The sequence below is a fragment of the Hevea brasiliensis genome, chromosome 18, assembly GCF_030052815.1.
Source record: "Hevea brasiliensis isolate MT/VB/25A 57/8 chromosome 18, ASM3005281v1, whole genome shotgun sequence".
Classification (NCBI taxonomy): Eukaryota; Viridiplantae; Streptophyta; class Magnoliopsida; order Malpighiales; family Euphorbiaceae; genus Hevea; species Hevea brasiliensis.
In genome coordinates this window covers 30552770-30569077 of record NC_079510.1, presented here as the reverse complement: position 1 = coordinate 30569077, position 16308 = coordinate 30552770, and positions in this window count along the sequence as shown.

Genomic DNA, 16308 nt, shown 5'->3' with positions numbered 1-16308 from the left:
CCTACTTTATGTTATGTGCCATTTGATTTGTTTATATCCATTTTTTACATAATAGGGTACTAGTCAGACATTGCCAAGACAAGATAAATCTCAACTAAATTTTACAACATTATCAGGCTTGGTATACAACTATATCTTAAAAATGTGTACAAACTCATGTTTTTACTAAGTTGAATAAATTGTTAAGATTTATTTTTATTATTTATTTTTTACATTTTGCAGGGTCAAGCAAAGACATCTAATAACGAAGGGGCATCTCACACATCTAAGGAAAAAGGAAGGTTGAATGCAGCAAGCAAACTTAAAGTGAGAGGAGGAAAAGGCAAAGGGAGCACATATATGAAAAAAGACAAAGTCAACTAAAGATTGATATTCTATTTTGAGTTTTCTTTTTGTGTTTGAGAATGATTTGTTTTAGTTTGTTTTGGGTAATTTGGACATTTTTTTTTGATGTTCAGCAGAAGTTTTTGAATGATCTATTAGTGGGATATCTTAGTTGATTGCTTTTTGTTGTGGTTTTAGTAATACCACAAGTATATGTCATATTTGGATATATATTTTAGCAGGGTTGGCATATTGATATGTAGACTTTGTAAAGTAATAGTTTTTGTGCTTCAAATATTGAGTCAAATGAATATATTATTGATTCAATATTAAAGCATATCTTGAATATGTGGAACATGATTGTTATTGAACATTGAATGTTTATATGAATATATAAATATAATTTATTTCATATTAATTTTTGGTATTATTTACTTTAGATTTTGTTGATATTGTGAAGGATTTTATGAATTTTTAAACCCTCTAATTTGTAGAGTAAAATTAAAATTTGATGACTTTGAGTTATTCTTCTAAATATTTCAGTCCAAATGTATTGAAATTACATAATAGATTGAAATTACTATAAAAAATAATATAGTACAAAAAATTAAGCAGCGTCAACTCAAAAGACAACAATAATTATAAAATTCCAAATAATTAAAATTACATAATCGATTAAATATATTAAGCAATACAAAGCAATAATATCTTAACCCAAATTACGTTAGACATAAAGTTCTATCTAAAATACACAAAAGAGCCATCTATAAAATACTTGAAAAATTTTGGCATACTAGCTTACTAACTAGCTTTCATACTAAGCATAAAAGACAATTCTTCCAATTACACAAAACAACAAACATGCCATAATCATTTTCCACCTCCTACAATTTTTTTCAATCTCTTTCTTTTCAACATCTCCCTCAAGCTCTATTCTTTTGATTCGATTCAGCAACCCAACTATGACAACATTTGCTTGGCTTGGAAATTTTGGATCAACCCACTCAAAATAATAACAACAATTGCTTATATGCAAAAAAAAAAAAAAAGAAAAATCATAGCATTATTCATATAAAAAAACCCATAACCCATATCATCATAAATATCTTCTCTTACCCTAAAACCCACATTAAAAAAATTTAGCAAAATGATGACTACCCATATCATGCAGCCATAGAAAAAATTTTACCCATATTTAGATAGAGATGAAAATTTCATTTTCACTTACCCCATAATTTGGGCAGCTATAGAACCTTCTTCCAAGGTGTGCATTGGTCTATAATGTTGTTAATTTCGCTTCTTCTTCACATCGACAAAAAGGAATACCATTGGGTGATAGTCTTCTCCTATTAAACTGAGACATTATCAATGAAAGAAAGAAAGAAAAAGGAAAGAACAATAATATTCTTCACCTACAAACCTGAAGAAAAAAGAGAGCAAAAGGAAACACGATTTTACTTTTCTATTAGGAAGAGAAAGAAATGAGAAGGGCAAAGTGTTCAAGATAAATAAAGTTGAGAAAGTAAGAGTGGAGTAATACACATTGGAGGAGAGAGAAAAGAGAGAAAGATGATTTTTAATCTTACCTGGACATGTCACATCACTTTTTAACTTTTAAACCGATTGTTGCAAGTTGTATGGGGTTTAAAATGATATTTACGATAGTTTATGAGATTTTAAGTGAAATTTTAAAATTTATGCACCATAATGTTACCGACCTTAAAGTTCATGTACCACGAGTAAAATTTATTCTAATTTTGAAGCAATTAATTTTTTTTTTCAAATTGACACTAACTTTAAAAAATATATTATCACGAAAATTAATTTTGTCAATCATTTTCATTCAAAAAATTTTTTTTATATTACGTAATTAGAAAAATATATATCATGAAAATTATTTTTTTTTAATGATTTTAAGTAAAAGAATTTTATTTAGATATCATTTCAGTTCTAACTTAAACAAGAATATTACATAATTAAATAAAAAAATTATCATAAAAATTAATTTTTAATATTTTTAATTTTTAAAATATTTTTAAAAAATTAATTAATAAAAAAATATTTTCTTATTTAAATAGAAAATTAAAATTTTTTATAAAAAATAACCTTCTCTTTAAAAAAATTTCATTTTCAAGTTAAAAAAAATAATTTTTTTAATATTAAAAAATTTATAAATATATAACATAAATATATATTTGTTAATTTATTTGCCACAGTCAGTCAGCAACAATTAATGATGGCCAATAACGATCGGTGATAAAATGTACGATTTATTATTTTCATGTATTTTTTTCATATTATAGTATTATAAGAAAATTAATATTTTTTAACATACTCAAAATAATAAAAAATAATTCTCCTTTATTTTTTAGTATTACAATCAAATAATAGAGAATAAATTATTTCAAAAAAATATTTTTTTTATAAAATATTTTTAACATGTAAGTTATCCTCTCAAAATAAATGGAGTAAAAACAAACTCAAGACTTAATTAAGAAGAATTCAATTATAATTAAAAAATCAAAAACCGTTCTAATTTAATTCTTCATTTTAAATGATGCAATTCAATTTCATTAATTTTTTAAAAATTTAATTTTAAATAATTATATAATTTTAATTCAATTAAAAAATTAAATTAACTAAATCAGTCGAAATTTTTAAATTTTTTGTAAGTCCGTTATTTTGCTTTTAAAGGTCAAGCCCAGCAAACCAGTCCAATAGTCCCATCGAGTCAACGTTATATATTTTCTAGCATACAACGGCACCCAGAACACTCGACAAAAGCCTAAATCCTTAGATCAATAAACTTAACACCCTCTGCAACCTAATTTGATTCCTTTTAGGTAGTATTTGATATAAATATATTTTATAAAATTTTATGAAATTTATTTATAAATTTAAAATTTTAATATTTAATTTAAATAAAAGTTTATTTAAAATTTTTAATAATTAAAATTTTATGAAATTTATTATAATTAAAGTAAATTTCATCAAAATTAATTGAATTTATAAATGAATTTTAAATTTAAAATTATATATATTTCAAGTAATTATATTATATTATTTTATTTATTCTATGTACAAAATTTATTTTGTTTGAAATAAATTTTATATTTAATAAAAAAATATACCAAATAAAAAAATTAATTCGTAAATGAATTTTATCATAGAATTCATTTACAAATCAAATGAATTTTATCATAGAATTAAATCAAACAGAGTCTTAGTCTTACCCAATTTTTTGTTCTGTCATTTCCTTCACTGCTTTGTGTTTATCTCCTTTCTAACTAGGTGAAGGCTGCACTCCCATTCTTCTCCTTTCCCCTCCCTGTGAATCTTGATGGGTGTAGCCATTTATCTCCTCGCGAGTCCCGATAGCCACTCATCTCTCAAACCTGTTCTTCTACACATAGCAAATGAGTGAACTCCTTTTCTTTTTACCCTTTAATTCTTGCTAAAGGTGAATAAATGGTTGGTTTGATTTCGAATCAAATAGAACTGAAAAGCCAAAAATTAAAATATTACAAAATTGAAAATTGGTCTAAACTAGTTGTATCATATACACCAAACTGAATTGAAATAAATAATTTAGTTTAATTTGATCCAATAAATCGATTTCTCATTTTAGAATTTCACATTCACCGTCGTAAAGACACAAATACAATAAGCATGAAGAGGAAGAAATATATATTTATTCATTTATTCTCAAATTCACAATTTCAAGAATAAGAAATTTCAACAAAACCTAATAAAAAATTACAACAATACACAATTACTAATAGAAAAGAAGTAGATGTGAACAAATGATGAAAATTAGATTTGCAATTTCACAATACAATCAATATACAAATTGAATATAAACAACAAAATACAAACCTAATACCAAATTCAAATCAACAAATCCTAAGCATAACAATAAAAAAATTAAAATGATTAAACCTAAACATGCATTGGATTGCCCTACCCATAGGGCTCAAATTTGAAACTCGAAAGGAAAGATTGTGATGGAGGGCAGAAAGGATTGTATGGCTGCAAGCAAGGGGCAAGTGAAAGGCTAATGTAATCCCTAAAAAATTTTAAGAAAATAAATAATTTATTAATTACATAATTTTATGGTTATTTTATTATTTAAAGGTATTTTTATGAAATTATTTTGACTCTAAATTTAATTTCTGAATTCTAATTTTGAACTTTAATTTAGAATTTTATTACAATATTAGTTTAAGTTTTGTTTTTATTAATTTAAAAAAATATTATTAAAATGTTATTGATATTATTATTATTATTATTATTATTATTATTATTGTTGTTGTTGTTGTTGTTTTTTATTTAAAAAATAGATTTAAAGAAACTAAAGCAAAATTGAGCCTACTTGAAGAAAGAAAAGACCTAAAAAGAACTTAGAAAACTTGAGGGACTTAAGATGTAATTAAAAGTTAAAAAAAATTAAAAATCAAAACTAGCATCCTCTATCCTCTCTCTCTCTCTCTCTCTCTCTCTCTCTCTCTCTCTCTTGTCAAACCCCCTTTGCTGCATTTCCCATGAGAACCACCATTAGTCAGCATCTCTAGACAATGGCGATAGCTTTAGGAGATGAAGGTAACAATAATGATGGTGGCAGCGATGATAAATGATGCAATTTCTAGTGAAGAACCGATGAAGACACGCGCATAGGCCAAGGAAATTTAGACAATAGTTTTGGCCATTCTCGGTGCTAGAATGTCCTTATTCTAATGGCATTCAAACCCTCCCCTTTGGGCTTTATTTTTCGACTAAAATCATGGAAAAGAAAGCTCCATAGCTGGAGATCAAAAAGCGGGATTGCAATGACATTCTTATCAGATTTTGATCAATTCGACCACCACTCGGATAATCCAAGACCACCAATCCCACTTAGATCGGACGCTGTTTAGAAAATGTGATCATTGGACAACCTATATCAATCAGTGAAATTTTTGACTCCTTCAGATCGACGTTATTTCCTATAATTAATTATACAAAAATTATTAACATGATTTAGGCCGATGCGGTACCTTTCGATTGGCAATAGCTCATGGGCATCGGAACTAAGTTTCCAACTAGATCAGAATGCCCGGTGGATCATCTTAGAACATAATCAAGATTACTGACCAATTTTAGTGTTTTCAGATGTTATGAACACGTTCCATGTAGCAGAATTGACGAACGTATACCTAAACTCAACTTGTGTAGTTTTCACCTAATTTTAGGCTAGCTGATTAATTTATAAAATATTTATTACATAGAAAAATTAAGTAAAATGAATTTAATTAATACAAGGACAATATAGAGAACCTTCAAGAATATTTTCATAATATTTGAAGTAATATGAATAATTATTTGGAATGTAAAAGAGTTAGGGGCCTAGACTATAGAGAAGTTAGGGACCTATACTATAGAAAAGTTAGGAACCTGAACTAGAGATTTGATAATAAGAAATAGTATAAGGTTACGTGCGCTTCAAATGGGTATGTGACTATATGTTGTGGGCCTGAGGCGATATATGTTGCTATTATTGCAATTTGTTGAGTTTTCTTACAGGGGGGCTAGGTTTAATTATAGAAGAGACTTTATTGAAATTTTAACAAGACCTTAAGATTAAATTTGTTTTTGTAGATATTAATTAGTTATTTTTGTTGATCAATTGATCGATATCAGCGTATCTGTATAGGTGATTAGGGCCCGTTGTCTTTTTCTTTATGGCCAGACCAACTGTAGTCGGGTTGACTAGTCTGTGAGTTAGATATTGCTTATTTTTATAATTTAAATATATTTATATTTTCTAGCATACTCATGCATTCACTTTTATGTGTGTGTGTGTCCTAGGGTAGGTATGGCACGAGAAATTCACTGACTCTCATAGAATGGAATAAAAGAACTTATTCGATTGCAGAGAACCAAGGTATGGGGTCGACTCCCAATATCTAGCTCCAATTTATTATCTCGTGCTAAGATTGGGTGATTTTTTTTCATTTATAGGACTGCATTAGAAATAGATAATTGTAGAAATTATAACTATAATTAATATATAAACTCTTTGAGTTGAATGCTTATTCTTCTTCAAAAATTTTCCCCATGTTGCAGGAGTATTTTTCTTTTAGAATTTATCTTGCATTTTCCCCGTAGGGTATCAACTTGTTTAGTTAGTAGTTTTTATTTATTTATTTCTTTGTTTATCATATTCTCAGACTCTACTGTGATATTAATGAATATATGCATTAAATTAAAGAAAATTAAAAAGTAAATGGGTTGATTTGAGTTTTTCTTATTGTTTATGTATTGATGGATGTCATGGTTATTTGGGCTTCACTAATTGTTATGCTATATCTAGGTTGAGTTGGGCTCCACAAATTATTTTATGATACTTTATTTTGCTTGTTAGGCCTTAAGTGTGGCATAAAGTTAAAGTTATATTAATAAGTCCTCTATAAATAGAGAGTGTGTTATCGCATCGGCAGCTAGGGTTTTTTTGTGTTAGGGGTGAGATCTGCTATAAGTAAGAGTATTGTGATCCCAAAGCATTGATTCTTTTCCTAGAACTTCTTGGATGTAGTCATAGTAGCACAATATAATAAATAAGTAGTTGTATGAACCCTGAAAAAAACTATAACACTCGTATTACCCCAAAACCATCTTAGTCATGTGTCACCATTCAGAGAACATCTGAATCCTTCGTTATCAATAAGGTTCAAAACAAGGGTGGGGAAGGCAATGTGTACATGAGTTTGGAGAGTGGTAAATGAAAGTGGGGGAGGAAGCTACGGTGACTAATATAGTTATGGATAATGTTAAGAAGTACAAGGGTACTAGTATGGTGGATGATGTTTCTTAACAAATTATAATAGTGAAGGTTGCAATGTAACCCTGCCAGCAGCCATGAATACATTATGCTAGAATTATAGAGGGCTTGGGAACCCTCATGCAGTTCGTCAACTAAGTAAGCTTGTTAGGCTTGAAGCTTTCACAATTGTATTCCTTATAGAAACAAAACTTCGTGTTGTTGATATGGAAAGAGTTAAGAGGAAGATGCAGTTTACTAATGGTTTTGAGGTAGCTTGTGATGTTTAGGTAGGTAGGAGAGGAGGTTTATGCTTAATGTGGTTTGATAATATTTCCCTTCAATTTCTTTCTTATTCGAATCACCATATAAATGTTATAGTTAAGGGAAGATGGAGGTTTATAGGAATATATGGTTAGAATGAGGATGCCTAGATTTGCTAGCTAATTTACGATGACTTTCTCTCTCTTTTAGATTTTTGGTAATGACTAATGAAATAATGAATAGGAATGAAAAGGTTAAAAGGAATGAAAAGGAGTAAGTGAAGATGGATATGTTTCATTTAGTGTTAGATTTGTGTCAATTGCAAGGTTTGGGTTTTAAGGAGTATAAGTGTACTTAGAGCAATTTTCGTGGGGGAAATGGAAAAAAACAAGAGTGGTTAGACTAATATATTGCTACAGAGGTTTGTGTTTAGTTGTTTGTTAACTATGAAGTATTTCATCTGTTACACCCCTCACCCATTTACAGTGTAGCTGAGCAAGGCGTGTCACACTCGGTGTCGGAGTACCCTATCTTATCTTACTTTATTCCTTTAATAATTTATTCTCGTTATATTTTAAAAATAAATTATATTTCTAAAGGAGAAACTAATGGAATTTCCCTTATTTTATTTCTAGTTGGCATGTTTTACTATTCACCTGCTTGAAATTTTCAATAATATTTTACAATAAAAATCTCATCCATACTCATCATAATTATTTTATCATTTCGAATATCATCTATATATTTCAATTTCACATTCATTTCCATTCATGCTCAATTCATGTATAAAAAAATATTTCTCAAATTTCATTAATTTATATGATTTACACATTAATTACATAAATTCATAATTTACATGATATACAATTTAATTACATATGAAAGAGCTAATTTATTAATTTACATCACATACATATTAAATAAATTTTCATAGCTTACATTACATAATAACATGATAACTATTTATAAATACAAAATATATTAGTATGAGTTATATGGGCCCTATCTACATGCATTGCTGAGGAGGTGACAACTTTGGATACTTTGTAGATCTGGACTCTAAAATCTCAGTCTAATTTCCACTGGACTTTATCTTGATACTTGTGTGAAGGAAACAATCCATCGTGTTAAGCATTCTTTGCTTAGTGGTGCAATAATATAACAAGGAAATACTATACAAATAAAAAGAGAAATGAACATAATTTGGATATTCAAGAATTAATTTAATTTCGTATGAAATCTCTAATATTAACTATCTTTTATCCTAATTTATTCTTCTTTAGAAGTGCTTAGTTCATAAATTTCTGATAATAATATACAAAATATAAAATTAATAAAAATATTCAATTTATATTCATATTATCATTGAAGGTGCATTTGTAATATTTATTTAAGTTAAATTTCTTTTGCTAATCTTTTTATCACCTCACTAAATACTTTATAGGTATTTTGGATCATTTCATAATAAATAAAAATTCCTAGAGTTATTTCACAATAATTGAATTTCAGAATTTATCTAGTTCATTTAAGGTCTTTCTAATAAATAAATTTTTAAAGCTAATCTAGTTTATTTCAGGTCTTTCTTACTCGTTTATTTAATTTCCATTGTTCATAACAAATTTCACTGCTCAAGTAACCTATGATAGGTTGACTAAACTGAATAAGTGGGTCCTTGGCACTGGACACCGTGGTGTCTCCGGTCATCATACCATGGAGCATAAAAGCGTCAATTACGTATGCAATCAATATAGGTGACACAGGACATCGCAGTGCCTCAAGCCGTTATACCATGGGACGTGAATACAAAAAACGTCAACCACGTATGCAATCAATATGGCTAAGAAGCCATGATAATAAATAATCGGGCATACAAGTCATAAATACAGGCATAAAGCCATAAATACAGGCATAAAGTTTTACATAGTACTGCTCAAACAATCTCCTATTGGCATGCTAATATATCCAATTTGACACATGTGTCTAGGCAAAACATGGGCACATTAGTACTATTAAATGTTCATATTTTTATTATTTCATTATATTTTTTATTTATATTTTATAGCATTTTAATTCTAGTTATGATGGAAGCATAATTTCCAAATCACATTTCTATGTAATTTATATATTCATTATATGATCTATATTGATCACAATTCACATCAATTATTTTCACATACTATTATACTCAAAACATTCTTCCTTTCTCTCATTATGAGAACTAATGTCCCATTCATATATTCATGTGATTCATTTATTCAGTACAATATTTATACGAATTTATAATTCAAGAAGTATTTTACTTACTAAGTATTTATGATTCACTTTAATTCCTCTCATGTACCATTTATTGTACAAGGTGTTATTATCTTATTTGTAATAGAAACATAAGTTCTAATGTTAACTTCATCTCAGTTATACTTAATAATCCATTTAGGTTAATTTCATTTCATATTTCAAGTTGTATTACTTATGTTTTATGCGGTCTACTAGTGATGGGAATACAAATCCTAACCACCTATTCACATAACTTAAGTGTTCATTAAGTCATTTAGGTGAATTACCATTCCTATTCCAAGTATTCCATGAATATTTCATGGATTCCAAATTTCATACCTTAATATCCTCTAGCAATTTAGTTCTTGCATTTCCTGTCATTGTATTTACCATTCACATTACTATTCATACAAATTTCGACTATTTAATAAATAATAGGATTACAAATTCTAATTTCATAATAATACCACATTTTGAGTTTTAAATTTATTGGCATTAGTTGTCAATTACAATTCAAGGCTCCCTAGGATTATTTCCAAATTTCCAGATTTTGTCACCTATATTTACTATTCCATTGGACCATTCTACAGTGAAATTTTTGTAATAACCTGAAAATTTAAAATATGGATTTTATATTTTTTTATAGCATTTAAATATTATTTTAATACTATTATGTGATTTTAATATATTTTATAAGATTATTATGAAGTTTTAGATTTAATCTTTTGGATTATTAAATTTAGATTATAGTTTTATGTTTTAACATTTTTTAAAATTTAGTATAATTACTAATATTATGATTAATAATATTATTATGTTTAATTAATTTATTAAGTAAGATTTTATTTTAAATATTAATAATAATTAAATATTATTTTAAATGGAGATTTAATAAAGTTATTTTAATAAAATATTATATATTTTAAAAGTTAAAAATATTATATATATATATATATATATATATATATATATATATATATATATATATATATATATATATATATAATGAAAGAAGTGAAAAGTTGATGGAAGTGACGTTGGCTTGGGCAGTGTGAAATGCAAAATTAAAAAAAAAATGAAATGGGAATTTTGAAACAGGCCCATGCAACCTCCTCCCCCCCCCCTCCCCCCCTCACCCCCACGCAACTCTTTCTTTCACCCACTCCTTCTTTCCCTTTCTTTGTTTTTTTCGGCCGACAAAGGACATCACTGCCGATGATGAAAATCGGTGAGTCTCCAGCATGCTCCGGCGAGCCTCAAGGACAACAAGCAAGGCGGCAAAGGGTGGCAATGGAGACTAGTTTCAAAGAGAGAGGGAGGTGGACGCATGTGCGAGGCTACCACTTTCAAGCTTCATTCCGACGTCATCTGGTGGTTGTTTTCGATGAGGCTGGGCCCGTTCAACTCCTGGCACAGCCAGCCTTGCCTCCAATGGTGGCCGGAGGGAGAAGATTCGGTGAGGGAAAGTTGAAAGAAAAACATATTAGTTTCGAGCTTTCCAGCCATTTTATCAGCGATTCGACAGTCGGATCAAAAATCCAAGACCACCGATGGATTTAGGACGGTGAAATCTTTGAGATAGGACCGGTCCTGCTCCGGTTGGATATCGTTTGAAAAAGGCGATAATCAGATGGTCCAGAACGCTTAGTGAGATTTTCAAACTTTTTCGATTTCTAAAATTTAAAATTAATTTTATGATAATTATTAATATAATTTGGACTTAATTTAGGTGCAATCGGATCGAGGATAGCTCACCGGCATTGGAACCGCATTTTTAGTCAGATCCGGCTACCCGGCTATTCATCTCAGAACGTGGTCGATATTATAGTCAATTCTAGCATTTTTAGATGCTCTGGATGCGTTCCAAGTTTTAGAATTGGCATAGGTAAACCCGAACTCCAAGTTGCTCATTTTCTGCTAATACTGATTTAGAATAAAATTCATAAAATATTCGTGGATGATCAGAAAATTATGATTCCTTTTGCAATAGCCTTATAATATTATTAAGGACCGCGGGGCAAAATTTTAGAATTTTTAGAGCTTTTCTGAGTAAATTTTTATGAAATGTCAATTATAGGGACTAAAACATAATTTTTCAAGTTTATGACTATTGATTGTGTTGGAGGGCCTAGGAGGGGCTATATGACATTAATGAGATGTGATTATGGAAATTAAGATTTAGAAGTGTTCTTTAAATCTTTTTGTAGGTTGGGTAGGTCCTAGGTACAGAAGAAACTCTGCCGAATTTTTGGTATAAATTAGGATGTGTTTGCCTCTTTAAATTTATTTTTATTTGAATTAGCACTAATAAATCCACAATAAAATTATGTAGGTGATCAGGGTCAACCATCTTCCTTCACCCAACCTCTATTGTCGTCTCTGGTGTACTGTGAGTAAAATATTAATTTTAATTATAATTTCAATATTATTATATGGTCAGGCATGCTCATGCATCACTTAGAAATGTGTATCTATGTAGTTATACACTAGGCACATTTTATATTGCATTTTTAACTGATGAATTGCCATGGATGTTGTTTGTGGTAATTTGGAACAGTGTGTATGCGTTGGCGTGCGTGTGTTATGGTATTGGATATGGACAGGATGGGTAGACACAGCTTGAGAGACACTCGCTGGGACCCGATCTTTTATGGATAAGTCAGGGTAGACTCGGCTTGAGAGACACTCGTTGGGACCCCGCATTTGGTTTATTAAGTGAAAGTCCGGCTTGAGAGATACTAGCTGGCAGAGATTGGATTAAGAGAGTTGTATAGGGGATCAGCTCCCATATATGTATTTTTTGAATAGTATTGGGTGTGTAAGTGCTCCAAATTGCCTTTTTGCTGTTATGATGTGATGTATATAAAAAATTTTGATAGTGTTGCATTCCACTCTTTAGAATGCATTAACTTTAGATAGCTATAGAAATTGTACTTAAAATTGATATTTTACTCTCTGAGTCGAATGCTCACTCCTGTTCACCATATTTTTCCAGGCTACATGAGGAGACCTTTTTCAAAATAACCTGTTCCTTTCCTCGTAGGTTATGAAAAAATTACTTAACTGTATTATTATTATCTAAATTTATAATTTAGAACTATGTATGTACTAGTAGTAGCATTAATCCTGTCAGAGACTGCATGAATTAAAGTTTTTGTATTAACAAACAAAAAATTTTTATGAGTTTTAAATAGTTTATAAATGATGTAACAGGGTTGAGCCGGGCTCCCCTAATTTTAGTTTCTGATAATTGCTGGGTTAAGTTGGCCCGAAATAAAATTATAACAATTTAATTTAAATTATTTTATATGCATATTGGGCCTAAATTGTGGGCCTGGTCATGGGTTTGAGAACAGTAAGGCTTACTATGGGCCTCAGGGGCTTTATGCCGACCCAGGTCCTAGTGCCAGTCTGGCCCATAAGTTGGGTCGTGACAATTTTGGCTAACCTTTCTTCATCAAAGTTGTTCCTTAATGTTTCTACTTTAATTTCCTTTTTGAATCACTCTATTTGGAGTTTTATATCTCAAGTTATGGTCAAATTACCATAACTGGCCAGATTGGTCATGTCCAGAATTTCTGGGCAATTTTAGTTCTAGCAGTTTTGGTGAGCTAAATTTGGTTAGCAATTTGATTAGGTTATAGTCAGAATTTGGGTTTCTATTCTCCATGAAAGTTGTTCTACTATGTCTAAGCTTTCTATGGGTTCAAGAATCAGGTCATTTGGACATTTCTACACAAAGTTAAGGCTATTTGAACAATCACTGTTCATATGGTCTTTTTTCCAGGTCCATATTTTGGTTACCCAGATTTAGGCAATTTTTAGGTCACTTTAGGTTAGTTTTCTAGGCAGGGTCTCCCCATAAAAAATATGGCATTGTGTCCCTAGTTTCACCTCCAATTGGCCTTACACCAATTGAAGCTACACAAGTCAACTTACGGCTGCCCAAACTCACTGGACTCAAGGTCCAGAATTTCCAGCAAAAGGGCAGCTCACCCAATCCACAATTCATTGCCACAATTAACTTCATTTTAATGTCATACTATATCAAATGGTTACCAATTGACCATTAGAACTCCAATTAAACATCAAAGTACAAAATCCCCAATTTATTCATAAACCCTAACCCTCACAATGCATAATTACATCTAACACATACCAATCAACATTTAACTGAAATCTACTCATCACAAACCACTTCTAAGCAATTTAATTCAAACAAATCAATAAATTTCAACCTCCTCCCATGGCTGCTGAAATTCATGGTGTTCATACATGTGTATTTTATTTTGTTTTTCTTACAATTTCTAACTCAATTTAAGTCCCTAACATAGAATAAAGAGAGAGAGAGGTAAGAATTAGCACTAACCTCTTGTAGCAAGATCCCAAGCCTTCAAATTCTTCAATTTTTCCTCTTATTTTTGCCACTAAACACTCTAGCAAGATTAAAAATGAAGTTTTTGTGTTGGGAACTATGGTTTTTATGGAAGTTTATCAAGGGAATCAAGTTTGGAAAAGAAAGAAAAAGGAGGAGGGAGAGAGAGCATCCATGGTTCGACCAACTTGGGTGGGATGGAAGAAGATGAGTTTTGATTTTTGTTTTATCTAATTTCCTTTTATCTCTTAATAGTAGGCTTGTCTAATTTTGATGGTTACACATTTTAAATTGCATCATGCTTATGTCAAAATTAGATTTTAAATTTTCATTTTATTTTATTTTCTTTTCTTCTTTATTTTATTATTTTTAATTAAATTTTCAGCAATATTTATTTATATTTTAGGACATAAATCTCACTTACTTAAATGGACAAATTGGTAAAAAATCATCTCTGAAGGTGAATTGACCAAAATGCCCTTCATTTTATTTACTGAGCTAAAATTGCCTGTACTGATTAACTAAATTTTTCTTATGTTTTCTTAGCAATATGTTGTCATGTAAGCCTTCATAATCCTTTATTGGAGTCCCCAAAAATTATTTTATTGGGTTTCCCCATGGGTATAAGGTCACTAACTATCTTCACAGTCACTTCCCGTTAGGGTTACCCATCGCTGGAGCTTCGGCTCATTTAACCTATCTCCATTTCATTTTTTTTTATTTTTCTTTAATTTTTCTTGTCATTATTTAAGTCATTTATGACTCCTCACTCTATTTTAAATAGAGTTTCAGACATTCTGGCTGTCCGGACATACATTGGTCACCGAAACAGTAGAACATACGGACTACCTAAAGTAAGGATGTCATAAATCTTCTCCTCTAACAAAAATTTCGTCCTCGAAATTTACCGGATTTAGGTAACTGAGATAATTTCTTCAGCTTTCCCATCATTCCCTCTGTCCTACGATTTTTCCATAGTATTTTTACACTCATTTCTAATAATAGAACTCTGTTTTGGCATAATTATACCAAAGCAGAGATCATATGCAAATATCCTAATCTCGATGTGCTACCAGGAAATACATAGCTCTATACAATAGTCTAAAGTCGGTACTGTAATCTGCAGCTTACAGCATAAATATCGAGAATATTATATAGTTACCACGGTATATCCCAATAATTTAGATTTTTCCTATACTTATCCTTTTCAAATCTATCATTATATACCTAGAATTATCATAAAGAAAGAATACTTTTACCTCAAATTTATATCTGGAGCATCTTGCTCCTCTTTGGCTTTGGTGACATTTGTAAGTGGTGTTACTCTTGCATCTGGTCCTTCCACAGTGTCAAATGCAAGCCTCACAGTACTCCCAGTTACCTCGAATCTCTCTAAACTGCTATCACTCTGTGCAGTGGAAGGTAATTTCTCTATCTGGGTCCATGGTAAATTCCTCTTAGGACAATCTTTTAAATAGTAGTCCATGGCTCCACATCTATAGTAAGCTCCAATCAACCCCTTACATTCACCTTTATGCCACTTTTTACAATGGCCACATTTTTTTGGGGTAGAACTTCTCGCTGTTAGCCCCAATGTACACACTGCTGGTGTCTCTAGTTGACCTCTTCTGGGCATAGGCCTAGGCCTTTATCTCCTACTCTGATCCAATATCTGACTCAACTGTTCTCTAGACCTCTTGTTACTAGACTGGCCAAAATTTCTTTTCTGTTGACTATCCGTTCTATTCTATTCCTCTTCATAGACACAGCTAATATATTTCTTTCTGAACTCCATCAGAAAGAAATTCCAAGTCACCTTGGCTGGCGGCACTACTTTAGTTATAGCATCCCACCACCGATAGGTAGCTTCTTGTAGTAGTGAAATTGTACACTCTAAACTCCATTCTGGTGTGCAATGCAGTTGCTACAAGACTCTTTCTGTCCTTATTAACAAATATGCAACAGCTGTAGATTCGTCTTCCTTCTTACCCTTGAAGTCTACAGCCCCATATTTTCTAATTTTTCCCAAAGGTGACTTTTGCTGAGGTTGTGATGGTGGAATTGCCCCAATCATCTATCAAAAGAATTCTGTCATCTGCTCCAATAAAGCTTGTTGGGGTTGTGCAGGCACCTCTTGCACTGGTGGAGCTGGTTCTCCCCCGTCTCCAACATCACTCCCAGCCGGGGTACGGCTTATTACTTCTTCCTCTATTGCTCTTTGTGACTCAAGGTCCATACCTCAACCTAAAATAACCTGAGAAATAGATCTGTATTA